Source organism: Rhipicephalus sanguineus, chromosome 8 (genome assembly GCF_013339695.2).
Source record: "Rhipicephalus sanguineus isolate Rsan-2018 chromosome 8, BIME_Rsan_1.4, whole genome shotgun sequence".
Lineage (NCBI taxonomy): Eukaryota > Metazoa > Arthropoda > Arachnida > Ixodida > Ixodidae > Rhipicephalus > Rhipicephalus sanguineus.
In genome coordinates this window covers 79,213,539-79,221,196 of record NC_051183.1, presented here as the reverse complement: position 1 = coordinate 79,221,196, position 7,658 = coordinate 79,213,539, and positions in this window count along the sequence as shown.

Here is a 7,658-nt window from a genome sequence, read left to right as displayed (position 1 = left end):
GATTTGATTTGATTTGATAATATTAGTTAAATGTACTTCTAATATTGGTTACTCTTGTTTAAAATTGGCAAATGGTGGCTGGTGTTGCCATGTTTGTTAGTAGGTAAGAGTTTGGTAGATTCCGTTAATGCAGGCTATGCAGGTAATGCCGCTTAATGCAGATTATGCCGGAATGATGTTGTAATCGCAAAATTGTTTGTATTTTAGCCAAACCTTATGATACTCTACGACATAATATTCATTTTGTTCTCTGTGCACTTTTTTTTCTTTCTTTCTTTCTTTCTTTCTTTCCTTCTTTCTTTCTTTCTTTCTTTCTTTCTTTCTTTCTTTCTTCTTTCTTTCTTTCTTTCTTTCTTTCTTTCTTTCTTTCTTTCTTTCTTTCTATTTGAATTCAGATATCATCCTACAGTCATTGAATTGTCTCATTACGTAAGTTCATTGTGCCCAGTCGGACTTGCATTATACCGGTGTCACAAGGCACACTGCTGATCGCCATTATGCCAGATCAGGGTCATATTTCTCAATGATGGGCTCCCTTCTGCAGCTTGCGTAAAGGAGCCAATAATGATCAAGAAATTTAATCCAGACAAACCCGATCGTGATCAAAGATTGACCATGTGACACCAGGGGTATTATTACTATTATTACTACTACTACTGCTACTATTATTATTATTATTATTATTATTATTATTATTATTATTATTATTATTATTATTATTATTATTATTATTATTATATAAGCAGTGCCACATTCTCGCACTTGTAATTCTAAGTGTGACCCACCTCGCTCAGATTTCTTCCTTTTTAACAGCGAAGCCAGACGAGAGGGAGAGCCTGGGCAAAGCTAAGTGGGTGAGAGGTAAGCCTAGCATAGAGACTTGAGCCTGGTAGAGAATGGGTAGCTATGTGGAGAGGGTGAAGCCGGGTAGGGAGGAGGAGAGCAAGCCGAAGCTATGGCGGGAGCGAAGCAGGTGGTGTGGAGAGAAGGACTAGCTGACAACCATCCTGGAAAAGCTGAGGGCCTCGCAATGTTCGGCAATGGGCCAAGCTAAAGCAGATGCCCCCAACTCCGCCAGTTTAATCAGCCTTCGCACCTTTGTGGTCACGGCTTAGCTAAATTTATTGTGCTTTCATGCTATAAATCAACAGAATAAACTACTGATTAACTTCGTTGAAGTTGCGCATAACCTTTTTTTTTTCTTTCTTTATGAGAACGTTTTAGAAACGTGCATTAGACGCTCCGGAGACGGCTGCACTTAGCAGTCGGTACGAGCGCAGCTCCAACGCCACAAATGCGGCGCTCGCGACGAAAAAAAGCCCAGACAGTTTGCGTCTTCACAACACGGAAAACACGGCAGTGTGTGCTCGCTCGCTCGTCACGACCGTCGCGGTTGTCGCACGAAGAACCGAAGGACAGAGAACGCTTTCAAACAGAAACGGTGTTTGACCAGCTGCGTTTCAGGCCATCACGAGTACAGAGAGGACAGCTGTTATGCTCATCCGTCGCCAGAGAGCTCTGCCGTGCGCCTGTGCGTGTGTGTGTGTTTGTTTTTATTCAGTACTTTCTCAGAGGGTGCGTAAACTTTTTTTTTTTCAAAATTCATCGCTTTTCTCTGTCGCGGGTTCTGCGTAACTGCGGCATTCCGCAGCCTAAACAAACAAACAAAAAAAAAACAAAGGTCGTCGCTACGAATAGCCGTTGCGGTGGTCGCACTTCTGAAAAAAAAAATAATTGCTTGGTTTCACATAACAAAGCCACGATATTATTTTGAAGCACACCGTAGCGGGGCACTCCGTATTAATTGCGACCACCTGTGTTTCTTTAAAGTGCACCTGCCCCGCCACGGTGGTCTAGTGGTTATGGCCCTCGACTGCTGACCCGAAGGTCGCGGGATCGAATTCCGGCCGCGGCGGCTGCACTTTCGATGGAGGCGAGAACGTTTGAGGACCGTGTACTTAGATTTAGGTGCACGTTAAAGAACCCCAGGTTGTCGAAATTTCCGGAGCCCTCCGCTACGGCGTCTCTCACAATCATATCGTGGTTTTGGGACGTCAAACCCCAGGGATTAATTAATTAAAGTGCACCTAATTTTAAATACAGGAGTGTTCTTTGCGTTTCGCCCCCATCGAAATGCGGTCGTCGTGCGGCCAGGAATCGAACCCGCGTCCTCGAGCTCTGAGCGCAGATATCTCTTAAAATCGAAAATAATTGCTTCCTAAGAAAGAATAGCCTAAATAAAGAAAGCCTAAACAACTCTGAACTCGAAGGCGCGATAGGTGATTCGTTCTTGCCTCTCCTTCCTTTTATATACACTACCTCTCCTTCTCGTGAATCACTCGTTCAAGCAACATTATTTCATGGTTTATAGACAGATACTACTTAAGAAGTCCGGAGAAGCCCCGCCCAGACGACCGAAGCACTGCAGCTGATCACCTCAACGACTAAAGTAATTAGTCTCGCTCATGCCCTCGGCAATCTTCTCCGAAGGCGAGGACACCGGACGCACAGCTCGTGACTTCATTCTAGAGGGCGCGCCCATTGGTGCAGGCTTGTGTGCATCTGCTTTTGAGGAGGAAATGCCGCGAACTTCTATAGTTCTATCCGGCTGTAGTGTGTCCGGCATCCGTGGAGCAATACAGGGTGTGCGAAAGTAACTCGCTATCAAGAATTGTTTATAAATCTTGTTATATTTAACCAATTTTTATGAAACGAAAGGCATTTTGTTCCCTACAATTGGAGAATAGTTACGCACTGCAAAATGTCCGCTTAAGGATCACCATTTATCACTAATTGTTTTGTAAACTATTGGAGCTGTTTGCCATACCCTTCCGCAGGTATTCAGGCGGCGCGTTTGCAAAATCTTGCTGAGTACACTCCTCGAGTTCATAGCGACGCTTTCCGTGTTGGGCGATAAACCTCATCTCTAGCCTACCCCCTCCTCCCCCCCCCCCCCCCCCCCGCCGCTTTAGGGGGCCAAGACGTCCCAACCAGCCTCCTGGAAAACGTGTTCCCGAATAGCGTATGGGCGCACAGCCTTTGTTGAGGTCATGTTTCTGATACCTCCAAAGAAATAAATGAGATATGAAACAAGTTGTACGACTGTAAGGAACAAAATGGTTCTTGTTTAATAAATATAGCTTTAGCAATATACAAGTTATAAACAATTCTAATAGGGAGTTACTTACCGTGCACCCTGTATAACAGGTCACGCTAGTAGTTTGACACATTCTCACGAGAGGGTATGTAAAATTCTTCTTTTTCACCGGCAAATTCCACTAAATATGTAGCCACTAAATATCAATAATTATCTACGTGTGCTTTTTGACAAACTGGTCTTTTCGCTGTGCGTTTGGCTTAGCGATACCAATATGCCACTTAGCAGAAACGAAATTGTTACCTACATGCTTGGTTGAACACGGTAAATTCTTGCTTACGACATAAGAGTCTTTTAGCAAGTTACGGAAATACGGTACACAAATACGGCAAGGCAGTACGGTAGCGCTCCTCTTTTTCCACTCGTTGTGCTTAAGCCGCTCCCAGTTCCAGTGAGAGGGCGTCCCCCGAACGGCAGGGTCCTCGTTAACAATGCGTAGGCTGACAGGCAACATTGAGGCGTGACAACCCCACAGAAACTTTTGAAAAAAGCTTTTGAGGTGTTTGGGTGCCTTCACTGGCAAAAGTACAACGACCGGGAAGGGAGGAGCGGTACCGTACTGTCTTACCATATTTGCGTACCGCACTTCCGTAACTTGCTAAAAGACTATTCAAACCGGTTCACCCCGAGATTTTCGATGCACCGCTAAGTGAACGTAGCGCCCGTCTACACTGCTAATTAGGCCCGACCTAAAATGCTAGCTGTGGTTACAGATGAATATTCCTGAACACGGGGAGTCGCTGGAGCCGACGTTTCGACAAATGTTCTTGTCTTTAAGGCAGTTGCGCGCTCGAAGGAGACCGAAACGTCGGCTCTAGAGGCAACCCCTGTTCAAAAATATACATCTCGTCAAGCTTTCATCTCCTCCTCAACTTCTGTCCAAGCTGTGGTCAGGAAATTGTACCTCTTGGTAGCTAGTGTACTGGATATACGGAGCATTTTATGCCGGACTTGACTAGAAATAAAGCCGAGATTATAGTAGAATTTGTATCTGGGCAGAGCTCTACAAATAAGTAAGCGGTGGCCTCGAAAATTGATGTGATGCGCTTGCACTGGCGCGGTATAGGAGATGCTAATCCAATGAGCAGAAAGTTATGTTTGCAAACAAGCCACTAAACTGACAAAACACAATAGAAATTCTTCGTAGCTTGACGCACATATGACGACGTTCATGAAACGTGCCACCTCCCATGGGCTTCTCTTAGTGTATGAACAGCTGAATGTCAAGTTGATGACAACAACAAAAAAATGCGGCTATGAGGGGTAGACACGCCCCTTCTACGAAGTCTCTATTGACTTTCCAAGGCACTGAAGCCGCTGGCGTGCTTTTAACGCGATAGCGTTAAAGAGCTCGTATCGCAGAAATTCCGCTGTCGGCGTCGGCACCGTTGGTTGTGAGCGAAAAATCATCATCTTGTCCGTGACCGAAAAATCGAAAAAGGTGCAAATAAAATAAATAATAAAAATGTTTGGTCCGAGTGAGAATCGAACCCAGGCCGTCTGCGTGTCAAGCAGGTGTTCTACCACACAGCCACGCCTCTGCTTGGAGCTGCACTGAAAGTAACTTTCATGCATCCCAAAAATACGCGTCCTGTATACCGGTGTCACAGTACGAGATGTAATATGGCAGTAATATTGCGTGGTACAAGCGTTCATTGCCATCGGGCGTCACACCACGTCAATATTATAACGACTTGGTGGTTTAAAGACAGCCACCCATTACAAAAGGCACACACATGACTGCGCGTATTCCCTTAAGACCACGTAGTGGGTGCATCGCAGCTTCGAAAAAGGTTCTCGTGCATAATTGCTCCAGGTTTAAAGCATGCTACCCATTACATAAGGCACACACCTTATTGCGCGCATTCTGTTAAACACTCGTGGTGGTCGAAGTGCGCAATAGGGGCAGGATATTGCTATCGCGTTCAACTCTTAAAGGCGAAGCTTAAGCGTCCCCCAATTTTTTTTAAACTGGCTGATAGATCTTCTCGAGCAGTGCAGTGTTTAACAGCGTGATTACAGTGCAGCAGTTCCGCATGAACCACACCTAAGACCTAACGTGGAGGCTGCTGAAAAAGAGTATTTGTTGATTCATGGCTGTCGAGGGACACTAAAAATACAAAAACAATGAGGCTATTCAACTAGCTAATGCTTCGCAATGCCAGAGCATGAGTTCTCGAGGCATATGCCAAATATTTATAATCCACTTTCTGTAAATCTTATTATGCTTAAGACTCATCTGAAAGTAAAGATTTAAAGCGCGGAGCACTTTAGGGGCCGTCGTATGCTGTTGCCATCTCGTGTAGTTTGACGTAACGCTGGTAAAACCATGTATAGCATAGCCATTTGTAGCATATTGAGCGCGTGCTCGCGCCCAGGAGAAGTCTTCTTCCTCATGTTCTTCGAACGCCTTGATAATGATATCAATTGCGGATCACTTTAGGGGTCCGGGCTGTTGTATGCTGTTGCCGCTTCACGTAACGCAGGCAAAGCCACGTATGAAGATACAAAAAAGAGGAAGCAAGCGAGAAATAGAAAGAGAGCGAAAGAAAGGGAAAAAAATGGAGATAAATATAAACACATATAAAGAGAGAAAACAAAAGATAGAAGAAACTGGAAAAAAAGAAAAAGAAAGAAAGACAGGAGGAAAGAAAGAGTAAACAGAAGAGAAACAAAGAAGGCTGTCCAGCTCCGCACTTCCGTCAGGCTTGGCACCCCTAGTGCCAAGCCGCCTTAATTTATTTCTCTTAAAATTGCCAGCTTGTTGTATTTCGACCACATATGGAGTCCCTTTAACTTCTTGTCGTTCCTGTCCCCGATGAAAAAAAACGTGCTGAGCAAAACAAGAACATACGAATAAAGCTGCACATCCAAGCCTATCCAACCAAGCCTCTTAATAGTATGATTAATTACTTAATTATCGATAGACGTGCGAGGGTACGATATCATATTGAGCATATAAGCATAGTGGGAGAGTTCTGGCAAATGTTGACAACATGAAGTGTATAAGGTGTGCCTAAAGCTAAGCACAAGGGTTTTATACGTTCTTCATTTCATCACCATGTAAATGCGGCATCCGTAGTATGCAATCGAACGCGCGTCCTCCTGCAGCTCAGCCGCCAAGAGCTCGCGCGGCAGGTCGTCCTATTGCAGCCACTGCTGAAATCATACACATTGCACGCGTATACGCATGCGGCGCCGATCCCCCACACAGCACCACACCTTCCCACATGCATTGACGTAGAAAACCTTGTAAACACGCCGCTTCTGTCGTTACGCTACATAGGGGAATAAACACAGTGTTACGCCGCGACGCCGCGGTAGAACGTGGCCTTCGGCGTCTCGCGTCCATAATTTACCATACAATACGCCAGGTGCGAGCTACCGTCGTAGCGACACGGAACGCGCGTGTGACGCGCTGAAAACGCGTAAACCCGACCGAAGAGCCGCGGATCGTTGGCTTCGTCGCGCGCAGCTGCGAGGCAGAGCGCGTTCGCTTGCGACTGTGAAGTTCACCCGTCTCCCGCTGTGCACAGCCACGAAGGCAACCGTGCGTTACAACGCGTCTGCGGTTGCCCAGATACGGAGTATCCGTAGCCGGCCGATAACGTCTCTTCGCCCTGCATCGTAGGAGAGCTGGAAATACTTCCGTCATTTGTGCCTCCTGACAGTGGGCCGTTCTCTCGCACGCGACAGCGTTTGTTTTCGAACAGCGGCGAAGAAATGAGCGATCCGAAACGCCGTTCCTGCGGATTGGTGCCGATTCTGAGTTGATGACATTGCGCCGGCATAGGATTACCGACTGATTCAAGCGAACAAAAAAAAATGGGTGAGGTATTTCGTTCCAGCCGCTTCTTGATTGGTTCGTTGTTATTAACGCTCTATTACGTTTCCGGGAGTTGATTATTGCCCTCTTGAACTTAATGTTGTTGTTTTCTCGTGTTGTCTAAAGTTTAGCCTCTAGAAGTGCGGCCTTCAAGTAAAATGATGGCCAAAGGAACAATTATTGTTGATCCATGTGTTCACACGCCAAAGAAGAAAGAGAAGTTTGCCTGCTTGTTTGGCAGGTCTCATTTTCGTAAAAGATGTCTACAGAAATCTCTATTTCAGGTAGAAATAACACTTTTCCATAAATAAATCTGCGTAGTTAGTAAAAAAAATTGAAATATCCCCACCCAAGCATTCAGCACAGATGGCTACAAAGAAGCTGAAACAAGTGGCCTCAATGTTTACCACGAGCTGGAATCTATCGAAGCGTCTTCTGTTGTAACTTTTGACTTCTCTATGATCACATTTGAGAGATGCGTGCTTCAAATGTATTGCGTTTGGTGACGTTAGCTTAAAGGATATCGATTACACCTAAAAGATTTTGTGGGTGGAGATTAATGCTGCGGCGATAACCATCCCTAACTACATCTGCTCAGAAAACCCGAAAAGACACAAGCGCAAGCGGCCAGACCCTCTGAGGTAGCGTATGCTAGTATTGTTCCTGCATGATAGT